Below are 26,273 nucleotides of genomic sequence, written 5' to 3'. Positions count from 1 at the left end.
ATCTTTTTTCCTTTCTTCCCCTTTTATTGTTTGTTTTGATGTTTGTTGGGTTTTGAAGGTGGTAAGATATAGTTTTATTCTCAGTCTTGTTTGTATTTTGTTCTATCAGTGGGTTTTGTTCTTTCTTGTGTATTCATGATAGTGGTTATCGTTTTTGGGGGTTCCAGATGCAGGACTCCCTTAAGGATTTCTTGTAGGGCTGCTCATGTGGTGGTGAACTCCCACAGTTTTTGTTTTTCTATGAAATACACTATTTCTCCTTCACTTCTGAAAGATAGCCTTGCTGAATATAGTGTTTTGGCTGGCAGTTGTTTGCTATAAGTATTTTGAATATATCATCCCATTCTCTTCTGGCCTATAGAATTTCTGTTGAGAAGTCTGCTCTTTGTCTGATGGGGACTCCCTCATAGGTGAAGTGGGACTTTTGCTGTTTTTAGGATTTTCTCTTTGTTTTGAGCTTTGCTGGTTTGACTATAATGTGTCTCAGAGAGGGTCTTTTTTGAATTGAATCTCTTTGGGGATCTTCGAACCTCCTGAACTGAATGTCCATGTCTCTCCCTATACCTGGGAAGTTTGCCACTATTATTTCCTTGAAAATGTTTTCAATACATTTTCTCCTCCACTTGTGGAACACATATTCAGATAGCTGTGAGCTTAAAGTTGTCTACTAGCTCTCTTAGATTTTCTTCATTTTTTTTTATTATTTTTTTTTTTGGTCCACCTGGTTTATTTCAAAAAGACTGTCTACAGGATTAGAAATTCTTTCTTCTGCTTGCTCTGGCCTGCTACTTAAGCTCTCAGTTGTGTTATTTATTTCACTGAGTGACTCTTTCACTCCAGAAGTTCTTCTACATTCTTTTTTAAGGTATTATGTCTTTGTAAATTTCTTTCTTTATATCTTGGATAGTTTTTCTCATTTTGTTGTGTTGCCTGACTGAGACTTCTTGTATCTCCTTGAGTTTCCTTAGGATTGTTGCTCGGAATTCCTTTGCAATCATTTCATGGTTTTCTTGCTCCATGGGGTCTGGTACTTGAGAATTATTGTATTTCTTTGGTGGTATAATATTTTCTTTTTTCTTCATATGTCTAGCATCTCTCTGTTGATGTATGGTCATCTGGTAGAACAGTTACTTCTATACTCTGTAGTAGCCTTTGAGAGAGACATCCTCTTGTAGACACATCTTATATTGACAGTTGTATAGTGTCTTTTGGTTGCACAGTATGTGTTCCAGGTAGATGCACTAATGTTGTCTCCATTTGGGTACCTCTGTCATATTCAATGTTGAAGTTGCATGTGAGTGCCACTGTGACCTAGGTACAGGAGCATTTAATCATTCCTTGCTGAAGTACTGATAATGTATTGGGTCATTGAGGATGTGGGCAGGCTCTCAATTTTTTGGAGAGAAGCTCCTGAGTGCCCTGTCACTCTAAGGTTGGGTTGGGTGTCCCTAAGTGGGCTTGTTGGTACCCCAGCTAGTATTCTGTGACCCTGATGGGTGCTCTGGAGTAATCTGAAGGTCTTCAGCTTAAATGGATGACCCTGGGTCTGGGTGGGATTCTAGGCATTGGGATTAGGACCTTAGGCTTTGAGGGAGATAACAGGGGGTACCCAATATCCTCTCAGCTAGAGTGAGTGACTCAACGGTGTACCTGGGGCTCTGGGCAGAGCCCTGTGCCCCCAGGGGAGGAGTTGAGGCACTTTTTAGCTTCACAGTTGATGTGGGTGATGCTCATGGAGGTCTCTAGATTTCTGTATGGGGCCCTGCATTCTCAGGAGAGATACTGGTATGGTTTGCAACACCGCTATTGAGGTGGGCTACTCTGGGTGATGTGTTAGGAGTTTTTGGTGGGATCCTTCACCTTTGAGAGGGATTCTAGAGCCCCCTATCACTGTTTAGCTTGAGTGGCCACTCTGGGTAAGTCTCCTGTGGTTTGGACAGGTCCCTGTGATACTAAGAGTATTATGGGACAATTTGGATCTCCTCAGTTAGGATGGGCTATCCTGTATGGGGTCACTGGGGCTGCAGGTGGGCTGCTGTGTCCCAGAGAGAGTTGATATATCTCTCCAAATCCCCCTTGCTGGGGCAGACATTGATAGGCTCATTGGTTTAGGCACATGTGCCTGTTCTTGAGAGCATCATATGCATCATCTACTACTTCTTTGTGGCTGCACAAAATGCAAGGGCACTTCACTAGTGAAGGTGGGGTTGGTGACAGTGGCTTGATACTTCAGTTAGTTTTATGACTCTGGAAAGTTTGCATGCTAACCCCCTTTGCCCTGAGGGTTGCATACTTGCTTCACTGGACTGCCTATTCCCAGGGCACCGGAGCACCATGGCCATGGATGTGGGCAACCCAATGTGATTATGTGTCCACAGGGGAGTGAGACATCTGTATGGGATAGAGTTATGTGGTCTCAGGTGTTGGGGCCAATATCAAATCTGTGACTGCTGCAGAAGTCTAGGGCCTGAGGGGTGAGGGTGGTTTACTGTGTGGCCCTCCCAAGGTCAACTCAGACATATGTACCACCAGAAGTTCCCCTCACCAGGTATCTGGCCACATAGGCCACAACTGAGGTAATCGTGTGGGTTCTCCTCCCCCTTGTCATGGCTGTAAGTATTGATTGTGCATCTTCCCAATGAAGGTGGTCACTGGCTGTGGCACTGGGCCCAAATATGCGCTGACCCACTCTGTCTTGAGGGTGACACCCTCACTTCACTGAAGTATCTCGCAGGGCTGAAACCAAGGGCCAATCCTGGCCCCAAGGTCATTGCAGCAGTTGGAGAACCAGGGGGTGAGGGTGGGTGTCCCATCCTCGGCCCACACAGTTAGTCATACCTACAGCAGTTCCTGACACTGAATGAACAGCCACGAGTGTGGTTTAGACTCCCGCATGGGTTGTGTTCCAGGTCTGCTCACTTTCCTATGGTCAGAAGCCCTTCCTGGATCCCTGCCATTCCAGAGTGGGGGACAGGTTGGTGCCGGCCAAGGAAAATTTTTCCATTCTCTTTGTGGCTATCCTGAGTCTCTGCATCATCAAAGTCTCTGCTACTCACTTAATATATTCCTTCTACCTTTTTTTCATTGTTTTCCTGCAAGTGTAGCTGTGCAGTTGATATATTCTCTGTCCATGGGGGGGGGGGGGACAAATAATGTCTCCTTCTAGTCAGCCATCTTGCTTCTCCCCTCTATATTTATCTTTAATATGAGGTCTGCTGCATAATTGTCATGTGGAAGAGCTATGTATTGCCACTTAAGTGAAAAATAGTTTAGCCTTTATATTTTTAGACTATAGAACATTGATTTTTAAATGGAAGATAGCTAACTTATTTACAAGAGTAAAAAAAAAAAAATAGAGATTGCCGACATGCTTTCTATCTATAAGTAATTATTATAATACTTAACATATTTTCTTCTTGTTATACACAGAGGGAAGAGTAATTTTTTAAAGGTATACTGTATTACACAATTTATTAAAGTTACACAGTATTACATAGTTTAAAAGTCTGAATAGTGTTTATAGATATAGGCACTGACTTGAAATAATAAGAAAACTATTTAAAATCCTAAAACATTCATGAACAATATAAATGCATAAAAAGTGGGTATTTTGAGCTTAACATTTATTATAATGATGCAAATCTAGCATATTTATTTATTTATTTATTTATAATATACAGAATACTTCACCAATTTGTGTGTCATCCTTGTGTAAGAGACATGCTAATCTTCTCTGTATTACATCAATTTTGGTATATTAGTTGCTAAAGTGAGTACTAGCACATTTACAAGTATTTTTAATGTTTGGACTGTCAATTTATTTTGAAAATGCTCAAATTTACACAACTTCTCCTCTAATGCCTTGACAAGGACAGATAGCTCATCATGAACGCCATCCTTTATGTGAATGTGTATATATTTTTACCCTATGTAATTCTGTTTCTTCACCTTTACTCTCTTACTCCACACTGTCTCTGAAGGCTCATTCTTCTGTCTATGTTCAAGATATAAATTCTATTTTGCTAATTTTGAGCTCGTCACTCAATCTTTTAACAATTTTAATTTTAATTTGAAACCACTTTAGAGTTTATGAAGACATATCTAGTTATTTCTTTACTTTATTTTCATAAAAGTTCCCCATGAAAGATGCTGAAAAACATTTTCTACTGTGTTATGGATTGAATGTTTGTCCCCTCCAACAACTCATGTTGGAGCTTAATCCCCAATATGGTATTTGAATGGTGGGGCCTTTATGAGGTAGTTAGATCATAAGGGTTACTGCCCTCATGAATGGATTAATGGATCAACGGGTTAATGGATTAATGGGTTATCAGGGTAGTAACTGGTAGCTCTATAAAGAGAAAAGAAAGCACATTTATCACACTCAGCCTTCTTACCACGTGATACGCTGTGCTACTTCAGGACTCTGCAGAGATTCCCCACAAGGAGGAAGGCACTCACCAAATGCGCCTCCTGCACCTTGAACTCCGAGCTTTTAGACTATAATAAATATTTTTCTTTAATTTCCCAGTTTCAGGTTTTCCGTGATAAGTGACAGAAAATGAACTAACGTACTGTGAACTTTACATAAACTTAACTTCCAACCCTTCCTCTCCGGCTGCTGTGGTTTAGATGTCCTCCTAAGCTCATCTTGGTGCTTAATCACCAATTTGGTAGTGAAAGGTGGGGGCTTTCAGAGGCGATTGGACCAAGAAGACATTCACTGCCCTTGTGAATGAATCCATCCATCCATGTAGTAATAGGTTGATGGTTCACTGGGTTGTCATGCATGTGGACTAGTGGCTTTATAAGAAGAGCACCTAAAAGAGTTCTTGCCAATCTCACCATGTGATTGCCTGCATCACCACAGGACCCTATACAGAGTTCCCATCCAGAAGATGGCCCTCCCCAGATGTGCCCTCTGGACTGTGGACTTCCCAGACTCCAAAACTGTAAGACATAACTTCTTTTCTTTATAGATAACCCAGATTCAGGTATTCTTTTATAAACAGCAGAAAACACACTAATACACTAGCCCTCTTGCTAAGCAAAAATTGCCCAATTAGCAGCTTCTAAACCTCAAGAAAAAATTCCTTCTTCTGAGAGATGTTTTGGACCAACTATTCATGAACACAGCTGGACTTTTGCTGTTAAGGCTCTATTAAAATTCTTTGTTTCCCTATGGAAAAATATTCCTTCAGAGTCAATCTAATAATGATGCATCATTTTAGATTAAAGATTTATGTTTAACAGTACTCTGATATGTTATTATTGTCCTAATAATTATGAGTCACTCCATTTTCACAGTCCCTTCCTTGTGTATAATATTCTAAAATACCACTCATAATACCTTGCTACAAAGTTATAGAATAAATAATCTATATCAGTATTGACAATCTTCTTAACCTCTTTAGTAATAGAAATAACTTGTATATATTATTTACAAATAAAATAAAAATATAAGTAATTTCACTAATGGGCAGATTATGTCAAGGATGGCCTCTGTGTAAGACAGTAATTAAAAGCTCCTGGGAACACCTTTTTTCATGTGCAGTCATACACTTTGAAGATTCATGGTCATCATTAACTGGAACATAATTTACATAAAAATCAACATAAATGTGCAGTGTTCATAACACTTCTGAATTTAGAGAAACACCATAGTTAAATAAATACATGTGGGACTAAGGCTTCTGCTGCTGAGTCCCAGAGACAGAGATGATAACTGAGACCACCTGCATCCAGGTAAGTTCACTGTTAGGACTAAATATAGAGACCACTGCATCTTGATGAATTAAGTGCTGTTCTGGCAAATTCTTGCTCTGGAAGATAAGATTGAAAGCAATAGATAAATTTATTGTTTATCCTAGGGAATTCCTGAAAATCGTTTATTGAAAGGAATAGTTTTCATATCTCCTATCAGGAATATAGACTGCTCACCTATAAAGCAAATTTACTTATCAAGGCACACTTGAGAACCTTTGCATTGCTTTGCCCACCAATCCTAAATTATTTTGGCATTAACTTGCTCCAAACCAATTTTTAATCACAGGAGAGGTTTTCTGTCAGTGCGACCATGAAGACAATGCTGGCTTTTCTGGCATGCTCCTGCTTCCTTAGGAAAATGAGAACTTTGAAGAAAGTGAGACACATTGGGAAGTTATGGAACACCTCTTGCTTCATTTTTTTCATCTTAAAAATGGTAATAATTATAGTACTTGCTTCTTAATGATTTTGTGAGAGATAATACATTAAATATGCTTAGAAAAGTGCTAAGCATCTAGTAATTTCTCAATAAAACTTAGTATTATTAATAATTCAAAATTTATGGTATCTCAGGCTGAAATTCCATGTTTGTTAAAAAATTTTTCAAGTGACAGCTTTTAAGCATAACCCTTGTAGGGTTTAAGAGTGCATGTCCTTGCCAAACTATTTTCTTCATCACTATAGTTTATTTTATCTTGTGGACTGATTACTGTATTTCAGTGATTTTAAGAGCACTTTTAGAGACTTAATTCACCATGGAAGAATGAAAGCCATAAACTACATCATTTCCCTGACAAAATGCTCTAAAATGAGAGTAAAATGAAAGTAATAGTACCTACTATAAACAAAAAAGTACCAGAAGTAGAGTATATAAGTTAGGTAATTATTTTAAAAAGTAAAAAGTAGTTGGAATTGAATACAATCTCCAGATACATAGACCAGAAAAAAAAATTCATAGTTCAGAACATTAGATTAGGACATCTGTAGAGTTAAGAATAATTTTGGAATTGTGATCCAAGTTCAGGTCAACTGATGGAAGGACTAGGAAAGGTACTTGGGAAATTGTTAGACTGATTTTTTTCTAGCAAAAGATTTAAAGAAGTCAGGTCTCTTCTAGTCTTTTGAAAAACAGTCAGCTCTAGGGTTTCCCCACAAAATAAAACATGTTCTAGAGCCTGAGGGGTGAGGCTATGCCCCAGGTGTCTGGACAACCAGATACTACAGGGCACACCCTACTTGTACTTCTAAACCAGAACAAAAAGGGCTGGCCTCACCCTAAAACCCTAAAATCCTCACCAAAATCCTAGTCAGCATATTAAGTCAAGAAAAATAAGTAGTGGAGAAGAAAAACCATTAGTTTTCATAGCTAACATTAAAGTAAACATAAAAAATAAAGAATAACTAAGTGGATTAGAATTAGAAAGTTCATTAGATTTGCTAGATGTAGCATTTAAAAAATCTAATGCACTTTACATACTAGCAATAAATACTAAGAAAGAAATATTTTTAAATGACCATTTATACCATTAAGAAGATGATAATATATCTAAGATGAGTATAATAAAAGATGTGTAGGATCTTTGTGAGGAAAAAAAAAGATTTAAAAATATAATGAAAATGAATAAATATGTGTAGGAATACATAAGTTTGTATTTAAGAAGATAATATTTTTAAAGTTTTCTCCAAATTCAGCCATATACTTACTCAATTGCAATTAAAACCTTGACTCAAATTTTCAAGAATATTAACAATTTATTCAAAAATTTATTTAGGAAATTAAAGGCCAATAATTACAAAGAAAAATTTTAGACAAAATAATAATTTTAGGAAAATTATCCTGTCAGATACCAAGCCTTATTACGAAGCCATATTAATTATAAAACATGGCATTGAAATAGGCAAATATAAATAGACCAATGGAACATGGGCCAGAAACAACATATATGGATAAAGTTGACATGCAAATTAGTGAGTAGAGGGTGGACGACTCAAAAGTATTAAAATTGGTTATTTATAGAAAAAAAATCAAACCATTTCATAGCATTAACAAAAAGTACATTTTAGAGAAAACAATGAAATTATCTGGATGTTAGAATAAAAAATTTTCTTCACAGAATTTGCTTCTAGCCACTGCCTTGCACATCTAGTTTATCTGGGCCAGTAGGATTTCCCTCCCCGTGATTTAGAACTTTCACTGGTCTAGAAGCAGAGACCTAGACTACTGCAGTAGCAGAACATGTGAACAAAGGGCCAGGTGTCTGCACGCTTACACCTGTAGAGTTTTCTTATTTTCTCTTTTCCTAAAACACGTTATTTAGTTTATCATAGAATTTAGAGCCTTTTGGCCACTCACACTAAAATTGTTTTTCTTTTAAACTAATGTGTGCAGATTTTTATCTCTAGATTCATTCATCATTCACATTTTATTCCCACATTCTCAATAATGTAATACCATAGAAAAAGAAGCAGGTAACAAAACCAAAACCAAAATACATTTGTCCTAAAAATCAGTCTCGTTCTCCCAGATGCATTCAGTTGCTTTGACAATTTATTGCACATATTTTAGTAATAAATCATTTTCCTAGCAATATTTCTGTGGTAGGTCATAACAATACATTAAATTTAACCTATAGGAGATGATAAATAATTCTTTCAATTATTATGACTTGAAATATATTTGTATAAGTTGGTTTTATTTAAAATTGATATTATTAAAATCATTTCAAATTGTAATGAAAACTTAGAAAATTATTGCATAAAGGAAATATTTCTTATTGAATCAGCTTTTTATTTCTTTTCTGAGGATTATTTTCCATAAAAACTTACATACTCTTAATGAATTACTAAATAAATTGTGGAGTATAACATCAAATTTGCATTTATCTTTTATTTGTAAGTGTTCCATTGATTAAATATTGCATATTTAATGATGTTTCTGGCATTACTCATATACTTCTTCAGTAAATCACACCTAAAATACATTAAAGATTACAGTTATGAAACATATAAATCTAGTATGTGACTTACACTTTACTTTGCTAAAATTTAACTCAGGGGATGTATTGTGAAGTAGTTTCTAAAGTGAAGGAAATAAAAATATGAAAGTAGAAATGCAGTTTACAGTAAAACATTCAGCAATATTGACCAAATTCATATAAATAACTTCAAAATTTTCAATATTTCACCATTTGCTACTGTTTGAATGTTGCCCTGCAAAACTCATGTTGAAATTTAATTGCCACTGTAGCAGTGCTGAGAGGTGGGTACTTTAAGAAGTATTTAGGTCATGAGGTCTCTGACCCAAGAATAGATTAATGTCTTTATCACAGGAATGAGTTAGTTATCTCAAGAGCTGATACCTGATAAAATGGATAAGTTCAGTCCTCTTTCTCCTTCTGTATCATGTGCTCACCTGCCCTTCTGCCTTCTGCCATGTGATGACACAGTACGAAGACCCTCAAACTTCCCAGCCTCCAAAATTGTAAGCCAACTAAACTTCTATTGTCTATAGATTACCCGGTCTGTGGTATTCTCTTATAGCAGCATGAAATGGACTAAGAAACTATTTAACATAAGACCATTAAAAGAAGACTATAACTCTGTACTAGATATGCATGATTTCATTGCCCTGCGTTTACAATTCTGGTGATTTTTATAAATAATTTTTCAACATGAATAATGGGATTTATTGCTAATATATTTAAAAATATAGATTAATCACCAACTGTATGTGCAGTGTTCTTTTGGGCTCTGGAGATACTGTGTTGGATAGACTGACAAGGGACCAGGAGATTTATATTTAGAAATAATAGTCAGAAAATACCTCTATGAGGAGGTGCAATTGAAGTCAACACCTGAAGGATGAAAAAAAAAAAGTGTACTACGTATATTCGGAGGAAAACGTCCTGGGCAAAAGAAATAGCATGTTCAAAAATACTATAGTGGGAATAATTAGGTATAATCCAAGGACTACAAAGCTAGTGGACAGCTTGGAGTCTGCAAATTTCAGATGTTATACTAAACTTTACATTTTTATTCATTATAAATTCATTCGTTAAATTATAAACACATTAGTGATAGAGAAATTTTATTTAACAAAAAAGAAAAAAGGAAGAAAGAGAAAGGAAGGAAAGAAGAAAAGTATAGGAAGGAGGAAAGGGAGGAAGGAGGGAGGGAGCCACTACTTTTTTGAGGGAATGTTCTAATGAAAGAAACCAACATTAAACAATTAATTCCACAGTAATACGTAACATAGTTGTATATAAAACATTAAATGATTTTCTCAAGGAAAGGTAAAAAATAAGTCAACAAACATAAAAGTTAAACTGTGCTAATTTTCTTGAAATTGGGATATTGCTTTTACTTCATTTGGGCTTTTAATCATCCTTCAACATATGTATTGTGCTTGAAGTTTTCTTCATTTATTTACATTTATTACTTTTCACTGGCCATTGTTATTTTTGTTATTGTTATTAAATCATCATTTACAAGTAACAATATGGTTACTGAAGCTTAGGTCCAAATATTCTCAATTTTCATGCTTAAAATTGCAAGGAATAACCAGGAGAAAAATATCAAAACAAGCAAAAAAATTTATTCACAGACCCTACATTACATATAGCTGTGACCTAAAGCAGTTGACAGTATCAGAACATGAATAGGAAGCCTGAATGTGGTGGTCATACAACAGAGAATAACCGGGAAAATAGAGCAGGCTGAGGGATGGCTGAGATCTACTGGCAATATCTACTCCGAGAATGAAAAGACCCATTCTGAGTGCGAAAATCTGCAAATAGAATAAAGATCAATCTTGACTGCTTCTAAAGGAAAGCAGATAAATATAGCAGGAAAGTATAGTAGTCCTTTCTTATTTGAGGCTTCCCTTTCCATGGTTTCACTTACTTTTGGTTAGCCATGGTCCAAAAACATTAACTGGAAAATTCCAGAAATGAACAATTCATGAGTTTTAAACTGTGTGCCATTCTGAGTAGTGTGATTAAATCTCCCGCCATCCTGCTTTGTATCCGTGCTGTATACGCTTCCCACCCGTGAGCCACTTACCTATCTGGGTTATCAGATTGACCGCTGGTATCTCAGTGCTTGTGTTCATGTAACCCTTATTTCACATAAATTAATCTTGTATTGTGCTTAATTTATAAATTAAGTTTTACCATAAGTATGTATGTATAGGAAAAATTAGTATATATAGGAATCAGTACTGTCCGAGGTATCAGACATCCCTAAGTGTTTTGGAACATCTTACCTGTGGAAGAGGGAAAACTATTGTTACCAGTGGGTACTGGTAACCTACTCGGTGTGAAGCACAAAATGACAAGTATTAAAAAAAAAAAAAAAAGTACCACCTGCTACCAAGAAAGAGAGGATTTAAGCAGGAGCTCTTCTATCCTGTAATAGAAGCTTTGGATAGGTGAAGGAACTTTTGGAGCTCTGAGGTAGCTGTAGAAAAACTCCTGAACTGCCCATTTATGCAGTCACCAAAAAATAAAACAACCTAGGAATAAATTTAACTAAGGAGGTAAAAGATTTCTACAATGAGAACTATAAATTACTCTTGAAAGTAACTAAAGAGGACAGAAAAAATGGAAAGATAGTCTGTGCTCTTAGATTGGAAGAATTAACATCATGAAAATGTCCATGCTACCTAAAGTGATCTACAGATTCATGCAATCCCCATGAAAATATTATGACATTCTTCACAGAAATAGGAAAAAAAAAAAAAAAAAACAATCCTAATATTCATATGGAACAACAAAAGATCCCAAATAGCCAAAGCAATCCTGAGCAAAAAAAGAAATAAAGCAAGAGGCATAACACTCCCTGACTTCAAACTATACTACCAAGTAACCTACCAAGTATACTTAGTATACTACCAAGTAACCAAAATAGCATAGGAGCTAAGAGGGAAAGGAAGGAAAGAAAGACCACAGTAGAGTGGTGGTCTTACAGAGGGAGGGGACATTCCTAGGGCTACAAAGTGGAGTTGGGGGCAGAGGGGGAGGGAGAGGTAGCTTGGGGGATAATTGGGTGGGGACACAGAGTGCAAAAGTAATTTCTGGTAATGGGTATGCCCCCAATATGAATCTGGCCCTCACATCATGGGCATGAGAGGTAACAATTAGCTTTGTATCTCATGAATATTCTTAAGAAAAAAAAAAAAATACCACCGCCACCACCACCACCAACAACAAAAAAGTAGCATGGTACTGGCATAAAAATAGACTCTCGAACCAGTGGAACAGAATAGAGAACCCAGAAATCAACTCACAGACTTACAACCAACTGATATTTGACAAAGGCGCCATTGCAGAAAAGACTGTCTCTTCGATAAATGGTGCTGGGAAAATTGGACATCCATATGCAGAAGAATGAAACTGGACCCGTATCTCTCACCATTTACCAAAATCAACTCGAAATGGATTAAAGACTTAAATATAAAACCTGAAACTATAAAACTCCTAAAAGAAAACATAAGGAAACATTTCAGGAAGTAGGTCTGGGCAAAGATTTTATGAATAAGACCTTAAAAGCATAGGTAACAAAAGAAAAAAATAAACAAATGGGATTATATCAAACTATAAAGCTTCTGCACAGCAAAGGAAACAATCAACAGAGCAAAAAGACAACCCACTGAATGGGAGAAAATATTTGCAAACTTTGCATGTGACAAAGGGTTAATATCTAGAATATACAAAGAATTCAAATAACTTAACAACAAAAAAACAAGTAACCCAATTAAAAAATGGGCAAAGGAGCTAAATAGGCACTCCTCAAAGGAATATATATAAATGGCCAACAGACACTTGAAAAACGCTCAGCATCATTCAGTACCAGGGAAATGCAAATCGAAACCACATTGAGATATCATCTCTCCTCAGCTAGACTGGATATTATCAAAAAGACTGAGAATAACAAATGCTGACAAGGATGTGGATAAAGGGGAACCCTCCTACACTGCTGGTGAGACTGTAAATTCGTGCAGCCATTATGAAAAGCAGTATGGAGGTTCCTCAAACAACTACAGATAGAATTGCCATATGGTTCACCAATCCCACTGCTGGGTGTATACCCAAAGGAATGGAAATCTTCATGTAGAAAGGATACCTCCACTACCATGTTTATCACAGCTCTATTTGCAATAACTAAGAGTTGGAACCAACCTATGTGTCCATCGTCAGATGACTGGATAAGGGAAAAATGGTATATTTACACAATGGGATACTACTCTGCTATACAAATGATGAAATTCTGCTATTTGAAGCAACGTGGATGAACTTAGAGAAAATTATGTTCAGTGAAATAAGCCAGGTACAGAAAGAGAAATATCACATGTACTCACTCATTAGTGAAAGGTTAAAAAGAACCAAAAAACAAATAAATAAAAAAAGAAAGATACAACAATCATAATAATACATTGAACTTTTAAAAGAAGAGAACAAAACTTTATTTTCCAGAGGTGGGAAAGGGAGAGGAGAAAGTGTAATAAGGGAGGAATGGGTAAAGGGTAAGGGAAAATGATTACATTGTATAATGTTGAATATACTAATTATCCTGATTTGAGCATTGCATATTTCACACAGGTATTGATATTCAGTTCCGTAGCCCACAGATATATGGAATCAACCATATTTCAATGAAAAAAATAAAAAAAGAAAAAAAAGGAAAACTGAACTGATTATTTTGAGAAGGAAAGAGATTTTAAAGAAACTGCTCATCGCTTTAAAAACAAAAACCTGTGCCTTGGAGCATAGAAAACTAGACAACTCTCCAGGCCCTTTTCTCCCTTCACCAGGAACCTCCCATTTAAACACAGCCCAGGGAAATCCAACTTGCTTAATTACAAGTTGTAACAAAAGGTAATAAAAACAGGTAAGAAAATGTATAAAAGAGCCCCAGATCTTCCTACATATGAAAAAATCATCAGAAAAATAACACTACAAAGCAGATTTCAATAATATCACAGAAAATAAAACACCCAAGAAAGAAATTCCAAATCAGAGAGAAGATTGCACAGACATAAATACACATATAAAACCTCATGAAATCAAACTGACACTTCTAATTTAAATTCAGAACCCAATAGTTTTTACTTAACATTGTCTGTATTCCCTATCGTTTTACTTTCACGTTAGCATAAAGTGCATAGGCAGGCAAGATCTCACAGAAACTAGTAGAACAAATTGCAACCACCAAAAGATGACATTTCCAGAAATAGACTGAACATTAACATTGGATATAAGTAACCTTTAATGTAAGAAAAATATTTAGGTGAAGATAAATATGACAATATAACATGTAAGTGATATGAACTCTGACAATTTAGAAAATAAAACAACTAAAAATAGGAAGAGACGATGGAGAAAAGATGAAAATAATAATAAGCTTGCTGAGTCCCTATTCTGCAAAAGATGGAAATTAGAGCTGTTTAAATGGAAAAATCAGTCTCCTTAAGTGTATCTAAGGAGTAAAAACAGAATACTATAAAAATAATGCTGTGTACAAAATCAAGTTGTGAATAAGAAAGACACGGAGAAAAGCAGGGGATACAAGTTTATTTTATGATTACTTGCTGTAGGAAATTAACAAATAGTGTCTAAAGAAGGAGGGGGCTAAGTATATTATGTAATGATAAGGGGCCAAAGAAACTATGGACAAAAATAAATACCATTTTTTTTTTACTATTAATAGAAAATATTTAAAAGGTGATGAAAACAGAGATTGTAATAAAATGCTTGTGTTTGTAGAAAATGTAAATCATAAAAAAAGACAGAAATGAGACCCAACTTATCTTGTTTTTTTAGTAAATGGAAATGAGCTTAGTCCACCAATAGAAATTAGGTCAGATTACATTGGAAAGAAAAACCAGAATATATACAATAAACTCAACTAAAATTAAGTAATTCAGAAGTTAAATACCAGGGTTCATAAATTTAATATCCAAGTATAAATAGATAAAAATTAAGAAATTTATGGTCCTGAAGTAGAGAATTGTATCACGGAACCAACAAAATCAGAGAACCAGGAAGCTTAGTAAACTATCATGTGCAGCTAGAGCTACGTTGACTTGGTTAGTATGTATCCCATAATTAAACTATTTCTAGCAATACGTCTCAAATCTATCTGGGTCTTAATTTTTGTCCAATTGCTGTAATTGGAAAAAAAAATTATAAACAATACTTCTTTGAATTAAAAATTCTCAAATCATCAATAAACACTAGTTGAAAAATCTTAAGTAACATATTTAACTCATTAGAAATCACAGCTATACATTGAATATGGAGACTATATTCAGATAATATGTGGATCACAATCTACAGAGACAGGAAAGGGTGCGGTCACAAATATTTTAGTTTCTGCTAATCAATTTATATAATGACAGTATAAATTGTTTTGAATTATAAGCTTCTCAAAAGCTTGGACTATTTTCTACAGAGCACTAAATCACTGGGAAATTCAAAAAGATGAATTAGAAAACCAAATTTAAAATTATACTGTAAATATACTGGTGCCTCTCATTTAACTTTGGCTATACGTTGTAAAGAATATTTTGAAGTCCATTTTATTTTGATACATTTTTCCAATATTAAAATTACTATTTTTATTAAATTTATTTTATTTTAAATTAATAATACAAATATTTATTTTCCTCAATAACATTAAATATGCATAAAGTAACTATAATTTCATAAATGTAACTAATTACTTTGGGTCACAAGATAAAGCAATTGAAAATGGCAGAAACTCTATATTAGTAACTGCATAAATAATGAGGAGTGACATACTAATAATCCCTAAGCTTCATTAGGGATTTCTAGTACCATTTAATTTTCATGAGGTAGTGTACAGTATATTATGATTAATATATTTAGCATTTAAATAAGGAAACATTTTTCCTGGTCGTTAAACTCCTCTCAAGTTTATGTGTTAGTATACACCTGGCTGAGCTAAAAGTGGTGCTAAGTATGTTTACTTACCTAGAGCAAATTATAGAAACTAAAAAAATAAGAAGTCAAAAGGTATGTAGTGAATAATTTAATCCATATTTGGTTTTAGACACCGTACACATAAATATAAAGATTTTAGACATAACCTATTTCTTTTTAAATTTCTGGAAGGTATGTTGTTTTGGTGTAGTTCAAGTAAATACCTATAATCAATAGATATCTTACTCTCATTGGGTAAGGATAGTGCTTATAAAATGTTTAATTCTTGTTTACTTTAAAAAAATTTTTACTGTTTCTTTCCACCTTAATACATTTCTGTAACATTTTACTGTTTAAATGATGTATCAGATAATATTTTCCATTTCCACTTCACAATATTAGGTAGAATATGTTCGCTTCTCAAGTTTTCTCTGTATTTTGATATTACCTTTATTTAATCAATTAACTGTTGGTTATTTCTGCATTTCCACTGCTCATTCTTTCACCATCTGGCACTCTCCCTTTTAACTCCTTACTTCTCTTTTTGCTATTATTTTCCCTTCGTATAGATGACATCTGTCTGATTTTCACCTTCTTCTCTCCCAGTTATCTTCTATTTCTCCTGTGTCCTGCAACTCTTCTCTGTCTATTTTGTGCCTTGAGCAATAACCAAATTATATCAATGCATCTGCCAAATTCATTAATCTACCCACATTCCTAGAGTGTCCACCGTTTTGAGGATAAGAGTCTTTTGATACTGAATTTAAGTAAACATGAGTACATTTAAATAACTTGTGAGAAAATAAATTTATTATCAACCTTAAGAAGTACTTAAAAAACAGGGTTTAAAATTTTAAAAAGCATTAAAGAATTTCAAAAGATTAAATTAGGACCCATGTTTAATGTACAGCGCAGATACTCCAATATATATTACAAGTATTCTAATCACCTCTTTGAATGCTAAACATGACAACAAATATAACGTTCATACTTCGGTAATAAGGACATTTTTTTCTTATTTATTGTGTGAAACTGCTAACTCATTAAAGCTCTACCTTCAAACAATTATATTACTAGCTTATAGAAGGCCATCCCTTCTCTGAATTTTTATTTTTTTGTACATAAAGATTTAAAAAAATGCCACTATTATATTATTTTTTCAATAATGAGCCATATAATGTCTATAGTTGTTAGCAAATATACTAGAATATGATGTTATCCTATGATATTAATGTGTTTTAAATACACGTTTTAGAATATAAACAAACTTAACATTTGCTTTCCTTTTCTTACCACCTCCATAAGATAATTACGGTTGGCTCCATATCCACAGGTTACATATCCATGAATTCAACAAACCTCAGATTGAAAATATTCAGGAGAAAAAAAATAACAATACAACAAAAAAAAATTTTTTTAAATAATAAACAATACAGTATAACCGTATGACAACTTTTTGCATAGCATTTATAGTGTAATAGGTATTATGACTAATCTAGAAATGATGTAAAGTATATGGGAGAATGTGCATAGGTTATATTCAAGTCCATTTCATGTAAAGAATTTGACTATAGATTTTAATATGAGGGGTGGGGCAAATGGAGGTGTGTGTCCTGAAACCGATCCCCAGTGGATATGTAGGGATGACTGTACAAATGTTAGACATACCTAATAAGTAATGTTTTAAGGTAGAAACACTGAAGTTTTTTTCTCTTCTTTTTTTTTTTTTTGCTCTTTGAAATAAAATATTAGAATTTTCATATCTCTTTATTTACTTCTTTTGATCTTGGATTAACCTGTGATGTCAAAGAGGATATTACTTGGAATACAACCTAAGTTATAATTAAATAAACCCACTGTTTTTTTTTTTTTTTCTTGAATGATTATAATTATTTGCCTTGTCTTCTGTCTAGGTAGCATATAAAATTCCATATATAATAAATATATAATTTGATTTAAATATTTTGATCATAGAAATCCAATTATTATTCCCAAGATCCTCCTAGGATTTCATAGCTATTAAAACCATAATTCTTACAATAAATTGTACTAATAACTACAATTGTGAGTTGATCTCTTTAATAATAATATTCTCAAAGGGCATTTATGAAGGCCTCACGTGGAATAAAGTTATAGATTCAATCAATCATATGGTTTATTTTTTATATGATATGAAAAATCTTAAAATGTAAGGTACTGACATATGTGATTTAGGGAAAACCAGTAAAACATAACAAATATATTAATTAACTGATATTTATTAATTGTTTTGTGTTAAGTAAATATGCATGAGGATATAAATTTATGTTTTATTGAAAGTTTAATACAAAATTTTTTGCTTCATTTTTGGCAGCTGGCCAGTACAGGCATCTAAACCCTTGATCTTGGTGTTATCAGCATCCTGGACTCTAACAAGCTGTACCAGCCAGCCCCCAATTTGTTGAGTCTTGGTTTAGTGAAGTAAGTCAAATGTGGTGAGAGACATGTCATCTCAGTTTTGGCCAAAGACAAAATAAAATATTAAAATATTCATGTATGAGAAAGAATACTAATAGGACAAAAATTATATATAATGTTATTCAAGTAGTATAAGAATTTGTCTTTTTAAAATTGTGTGTATTTATTTTACTGCTATCCTTGAGTATCCTTATATCATTATTTATGAGGAGTAAAGAATAAGTATATCATTAACACTCTAAACATCTTTATTACTTTGACATTTTTTCATATTCTAATTATGGCTTTGTTAACTCAATAAAAAATGATTTATATATCAATTGCTAAATTTTTCCAGCAGAAGACAGTAAAGTATTTTGATGAAATTTGTTATGAAAAATTCTAAAATACAGAAATTTCTTCTAATAGATGACATATTTATAGATGACATCATTCTACTTCTACTTAGAAAGTTACTGTGAGCTTAATAAAAATGTTAAAATAAAACCCTTAATTGTTCAGATTCAAGGAAAGATGAAGTTAAAAGAAACTGGAAATTGCTCTCCTACCTGAAGCAAACCAAAACAGATCAAATGTATAATACAATAGTTTTTGAAACACTGAACATTAAGATGTGAAAGACAGTGATCCCTAAGAATTGGTAAACGAGATCGGGTGCGTTCAGGGTGGTATGCTATAACATTAAAAATGACAGCAGGTTTTTAGTGGAAATAAGAAAGCTGAAACTGAAATACATATGAAAATTCAGTGTTAAGACCTGCTGATAATTTGAAGTATGAGGTGTGGGGACCTAAGAGCAAAACTTAATATAAAACACAAATATTAAGACAACTAAAACAGTGTGTGTTAAAAGTGTAATTTAACTTAAATTGGGTGCTTTGGTTATTTCAAAAACTTATCTACGTTAACTACTCCTATTGCTTTATAGTTCTTGATACATAAGGTGTGACAGCGCTACTTTCCCAAGAGTCTTTAATATTAGAAACAATCCTGCGGTTTTTTCCTTCTGTATTGTTAATCATCAATTTTACTGAGAGCACAGAGTTTCTATAAGTGAGGCAGTTTTTGCTGCATGTTTTAAACCTAGATTTAAGCACTCTGCTAATAAATAAAACAAAAAAGTGGAGAGAAGAACTGTGGTTACTAGAGGAGGAAAAGGGGAGGGGGAGAGGGGACAGTGAGAAGCTGGTTAATGAACACAAAATTACAGCTACATAGGAAAAATAAGTCCTACTGGTCTACAGTCTACCCAGGAATCTACAGTTAACAATGATTACTGCATGTTACCAAGCAACTAGAAGAAAGGAGATCAAATGTGCACATCACAAAGAAATTAAGTTTTGCAATGATGAATATGCTAATTACCCTGAATAGATCATCACACATTGTGTTCATTAATGAAATATAAGTCTGTAGCCCATAAATATGTACAATCAGTGTGTTTCAATAATTTTACAAGAAAAATGGGTATTTAAAGAATAATATTTCATGTCTTTTCTCAAACTTAAATAAAACAGCAAAATATTGGCTCTACTAAGTACCGATATTTTTACAAAATCTAATAATTACTGTGGCTCAATTTGATGAACTCTACTTCCCCTTCTCCAATATATTAGGAAATGGCATCGTTCACTTAAAGCTTATTAAACTATGTCTCATGTTATTTCTTCCTATCTTGGAATGTCAGCCCACATACATTATTCACATGAAGCAGAGTGAACTTTAAATAGGGAGATTATGCTGGAGGGAAATGAGAAAGCCATCATTCTCGGTTTACCCCATACTGTTATTAAAGGTTACCTAGGAGGTGATCTTTCTTTTTCCCACTTTTTATTTTTTATTTTTTTTTTTAGCTTTATCTCCTTTCTTTTTTTCTTTCTGACTCTATCTTATTCCTTTTCATCTCCCATAATATCCACACAAGTCTGTTCGTTTTTCATACTGTGTGAAAGAACTGGTTGAGTTGTTTTAAATGATTTACCATCTCCTTGTTGTGAACTAGACATTTAAATAACTTATGATGAATAAGATATTGTATGCCATATTACTTTCTTCTATTCTTTGTGTAGAATGTGGTCAAGGTGAATTAACTCAGTAAATAGGACAATATTTGCCTGAAGAATTTGTATGCCAAGTTTCAGGTTAGTGTAAACTAAATCATTAAACAATGGTAGTAGCAATGAAAATGCTAACAGGCCTTTCACTAAACAGTAAACTGTACAATTATAGACAGTATTTCTTGAAAGTCTTATGCTTTTTATCAGCAAAATATTCCCATAATAGCACTTCTATATTAGATGACTGATAACATGCTTAAACATCACAGGAAAACATAAAAATTGTGCTTATGGTTTAAACATCAGTTTCTGATTAATGAGGGAATATTTAAACTGAAACTTACATAATAAAGTATTCAAATTTCTAGTTGTTTTAAATTTTGGTCTTAAGTATAAAAAGTATCAGTACAATTTATAACCTTTATAAGTTATTAAGCACAATACTTGGTGTTACCAGTAATCACTACATTTATTTGTCCTGATTGTCTTTAATATGTTCCATGGCTGGGCATATTAGGAAAATCAGAAAAAAAAATGTTTCAAAAGTGAATAATTGATATATCCTTCTTGGAACTCTATATGTTCGAGGAGGGCAGTGAGTTTTAGTGGCTAGAACAAAGGCTTTGGGCTATTACAGATCTATTTTTTTCCATTCACTTGTATGAGTAGGAGCAACTTATTGAACAGCCCTAAAATCCAGTTTCATTATTAATATAAACAAGAAATAAAAACAAACCTTTAATTTCTTCCTATTATAGGAAAACAGTACAGTGAATTAAAATTCATCTTTCTCCTTTACCTTCATTTTCCTGAAAATGTACTTTTTCTACAACTACTCTTACCTCCTCCCTGCTCCATAACTATTTTTTCACATCTTTTCATTTTAATTTTATTAAAGACGACTCTTGGCACTCTGGTTTGCTAAGTCTTTTCACTTAAAGATCTTCAAATATTGCCTCTAGGACAAAAAATATTTATATATATTTTTAGACCTGGTTGAAACTTTTGAACTCTTGTGGCAAGTATTTGGCCAATAACTGGCATCTTGCCTAGGCTGTCTCCTCATTACCTCAGCTTCCTAGATTGTTACTGAACTAACTTGAAAACTTATGTCCACACAAAATCTTACCCACATATATTTGTAACAGCTCTTATAATAAAAGATGGAAACAGCATCATGAGACTATAGTGACATAAATTATTGAATAAACAAATAAACAAACAAATAAATAAATATATATATATATATGCATACATACATAAATGGGGAAGAACAGAATAATCTCCCATGTGGAATACTAAATAATTTATGTAGATATGCTACCATAAAGGAGGTGAAACATACTTCCCCACTCTTTAAGTGCGGGCTGTGAATAGTGACTTCCTTTCAAAGAGTACAGTACTTGGAGGAATCAATTTTACAGTGGAAAAAACCCACAAACGCTGCTTCGACCAGATAATCAAAGTTTAACATCAACAGTAAGAAGTCATGTTGATAATTTGTACCCTTGATAGTATGTGATGAAGGGCACTTTACCTCAGTGGTCTTCCTCTCCAAAACACATAACTGCAGTCTAATCATGAGAAAAGGATCAGAGAAATACTAATTGAAGGATATTTTATAAAATACCTCACTAGTATTCCACAAAACAACAAAGGTCATCAAAAATAAGAAAAGTCTGAGAGACTGTCACAGCAAGAGGAGCCTAAGGAGACATGAAGACTAAATATAATGTGGTTTGGTGGATGTAATATTGGAACCCCCAAAAAGGGCATTTGTCAAAAATCAAGGGAATCTAAAAAAACTATGAATTTTACTTAGTACTGCTATAAAAAAAATTACAATTTCTGAAATTAGTAGGATCAAAGATAATACTGATAAAAACTCAAAAACTAGAGCAAATGTCACTTAGTTGTAAATATAAAGAAAAGATGATATTCGTACATAATGCATTCCAGGAATTTTATTATTACACACCTATAACAATTCTAGAAAAAAATAATAAAAAGTGAAAGTGGAGAAATTAATCATCAAAGAAATAATAGCTGAGAATCACATGAGAAAGTTTCTGGTCTTCATATGTAACAGGACATCCAAATGCCCAACAATGAACGTAACGACAAATACATAGACACAATTTAATAAAATTTCAGAAAACCATAAGATTAAGGAAAGATCACATAATTTTCATAAGGGAAAAAAGAAGTAAAAGAGCATCCCTCAAGAAATCAGTCATACCAGAATCAGGCTTCTCATCTCCCAGATGAGAGAAAGCCAGAGGAAAGACAGAAATACCTTCACAATGCTGGTGACAAAATCAATAACAAAATACAAAAATAAACTTTAGAATAACTATTTTAATATATAAACAGTGTGCCCAAATGTCCATCATCAGATGAGTGGATACAGAAAGTGTGGTGTAGCTACACAATGGAATACTACTCAGCTATAAAAACGAATGAAATACTGCCATTTGCAACAACATGGATGGACCTAGAGAGAATTATATTAAGTGAAACGAATCAGGCACAGAAAGAGAAATACCACGTGTTCTCACTTATTTGTGGGAGCTAAAAATAAACAAATAAATACACAAATACCCTTGGGGGGGAGAAGAAACAACAATTACAATTCCTTGAAGTTGATACAACAAGCGAACAGATATGAGGTTGTTGGGAGGGAGGGGGGAGAGGGAGGAGGGAGGGAGGTTCGGTAATGGGCCACAATAATCAACCACATTGTATATTGACAAAATAAAATTAAATTAAAAAAATACATATATATATATATATATATAAACAGTGTGCATGTAAGCCATAAAAATATAATCTTGAGAAAATAAAGTTTAAATTATAGTTTAAGGTTTATTATTAATACAGGCAGTGCTAAAATCCATGAAAGAGCTGTCATGTGGTAACAACTCAGAAAATTGTTCTTTTTCCCTCTTGCTGAGGTTAGGTTTAAAGGCAAATTTATTTTCATTCTTCTGGCGGGTAAGTGTGATGGGGACAATTCACTTCTTTTTTATCATTATCCTAAGGATGCGGCTTTTTGCTGCTCCAGCTTTCTAGGGAGGGCTGCTATGTGACTGCACTCTGGACCCTGGCCTTGACATCAACCAGTTATACCCCATGAAGACTTCAAAATTAAATTTCACATTCACCTGTATGGACAAGGCTTTCAGAATAAAAGAGACTTGGTATTTATTTACCATACTGCTCTGGGTCCATGCTTTTTGTTAGTTTGACTTAGCAGGCTTTCTACTTCCAGTTATTCGATGCATTTGAGGATTAAAAAGATATATTTTACTAATCTTTTTTACTTTTTTTTCTTTGGGAGGACTGTGTCAAATAACTTTGTTAGCCAGAAATTAAAGTAACCCGCCAATGTAAAAATCTTATTTACAGCTATTTAATATGCACAACTATTGGAGGAGTTAGAGATGGATGTATCCAGTACGTTGACACCTAGCCCATGTCACCTTCCTGCACCCCATCACCATTATTATATTTATATTCTCTGATCTATTAGGATCTGAGGAGCCAGCTAGAACCACCTTTACTCAGTTCAAATAGTGTTTTTGGAATTAAAATTTCTTCATGGAATGCTTAAAAATATCGACTCTTGATTTCATGTTGAATATGTCTCTACAGCAAGACTTTTCTAAATAAAGCTCTAAAATTTGCCCTCCACCTGTAAAAACAAACAAGCTAGCAGGTATTATCCTGATTTTGAGAAAATACAAAAGATGGCATATTTAATTATAAACTTAATTTGTAATTATACAAATCCAAACATTAGAGGTATTGTGGGAGGAAGTTGAAAGAGTTCATTGGTTGGGTGTTATTTATTTCAAGAATTTCAAAGATCAATTTGCATGAAGAGGGAGTTAAACTTAGAATTAAAATTGAGAAAAATGAGAGTTAGTCAGCAGGCAACATTTAGGGCCAAGCTAGAGTGTAGACCAGGGAATTGTAGTAGACCCAATACTTTTTTTCCTAGCAGCTTGAGAAAAAGGATGGTAATTTATATAGGTTAGATTACCTGTGATTGTGATGGTTTTTCAGAATAAAGATGAAAAGACAAGACAGAAAGCCACTTTAGACAAGGGAGAGAGATTAAAAAATGTGATGGCTCATGTAGTTATAGCTGAATAGGGAAGAAAATTAGGCTGGAAGAGAGCTTATAAATATGAACAAATGACAGTGATTTTAGGATTGGGGAGCTATGAGTTTCCAGATTATGAAACAAAGTGAAAGAGCACATAATATACACTATTAAGTATCAGTTTATTGGCTCATAAGGCAACATTGCATATTATTAAATTAGTGATTCCTTCTTATCAAAGTTTATTTTTTTCAGTTTCCCCAAATTTAGATTGCATGTGGTTTATTGTCACTGTTAAGTTTAGAGCAAAGTGTTTTCACCCTTGTACTCCTTTTGATTATCACACTTTGGAAACGGATAATTAAATATGAAGAAAGATAACTTCACTAGTCACTTTAGTAATTATTTTTCATGTCATGAAACATATTTGACCTGAGTTAGTATTCAGTTACTGAGAGCATGACTTTGCTCAGTGATTTTGCTTCTATTTGCTTTAAAAGTGAACTCAAAGGATTAATTGGTATTCTTAAGTGTAAAACTCCTTCTAGCATGATTTATTTCTAAAATTTTTAACATCCTCTAGACTAATTTTGTCATTATATCACATTAGCACTAATTGAACAGGCTCAGTTTTAGAGTCTTGTTGTTTCTAGATGAAACATAATTTAAATTCCAAGAAATGCAGACTGTCATTGCTTCTTATGTTAAATTAAATTACTAGAAAATTATGCTGATATGTCTTAAAGTAACTGGAATTTTGCAACGAAAAAGTTTCTCTGAAACTTTTAAGGAGTAATCAGGATCATGAAGCAACTATTAAGAGCTTCTGCCTTATATACTACTCTAGTATAAATGTTGGCCTTTGCTCTCCACAAGCCTTCATAACTAAGCCCTATTTTAGACCCATGTAATGGGTATATAGAGAAAAGAAAAATATCGGTAAAGCAAAACCTGATTTTAAGAAGCTGTCAAAAAGACACACAATTATATAATTTACTAGAGCTTCCTTTTACAATGGCACTTCTATTTACATACTTTCTTCCCTAATTCTCATGCTTCTATGAACATCTGAAGCACTCTTCTCAAAAATGCTTACTTCTTCCTAAAGGAACTGTTAGAGAGGTGAATCATTGCTGCAAAGAATTTTCAAACTAGATTTCCTTATGGGGTTATCTAGGGTTTTGGCTATTTTAAAAAATTATCTACTAGCTTATAGCAGTTATTTTCAGAAGTAATTATATAAGGCCAAGAGCCAGTAATTATAACAGAAATTACAGACAAGGTGATACTGTTCAGGTATTCAGCAATAGTTTTGAAATCAACGCATGTAAAGATGACAATGATAATAAGTCTTCTAAAAATAAGTAAGAGTGCTTTCTATATCTTTTTCTCACTGTTACTTGGGCTTGAATTATTATTGAAAGGTCAGCTTTCAATTGTATTAAAGAAATGTTTAACTAAATGGAGACTTTTAACTATAATTGAATATGACTATAAGGTATGCAGTTTTCCAGAAATAATGTATATAGCAGCAGCAAACTTTTATGATTATTTTTACCATCATCTTAAAAAATCACTTAGATATGTTTATGTGGGGTACATAATAAGGAAGAAGAAAAATAACATATTTTGCTTAAATTTGGTGCACCTTTAATTACTTCATAAATCACACATGAATGACCCTATGGATTTAGATTGAAAAACAGTTACATAAAACTATTCTATCCCAGAAAATAATGTAGCATGAAAACACTGAATATAAACTATGCAGATGTTAATATAAAATTACAATTACAGTTTCAAGATGTGTATTTTATTCTTTAATCCACTTTAAGTTGATCTCGGTATAGGGGTCTAGTTTTATTCTTTTACATATTGATGTCCAATTTTCCCAGCACCATTTATCAAAGAGAAAGACTTTTCCCCAGTGTATGTTCTTGGTGC

At 33.6% G+C, this 26,273-nt stretch overlaps 1 non-coding gene across 1 annotated transcript; it reads right to left on the bottom strand.

The window, feature by feature from the left end:
* Window positions 1-3,670: 3,670 nt before the first annotated feature.
* Window positions 3,671-3,779, bottom strand: LOC134379345 (U6 spliceosomal RNA). The gene has a single exon (XR_010023747.1). It is a non-coding gene; the product is annotated as a U6 spliceosomal RNA (small nuclear RNA).
* Window positions 3,780-26,273: the final 22,494 nt, after the last annotated feature.

This window comes from Cynocephalus volans, chromosome 5 (assembly GCF_027409185.1).
Source record: "Cynocephalus volans isolate mCynVol1 chromosome 5, mCynVol1.pri, whole genome shotgun sequence".
In the NCBI taxonomy this organism is placed as follows: Eukaryota; Metazoa; Chordata; class Mammalia; order Dermoptera; family Cynocephalidae; genus Cynocephalus; species Cynocephalus volans.
Note: the sequence above shows the minus strand (reverse complement) of the source record. Positions and strands in the feature narration are given on the sequence as shown.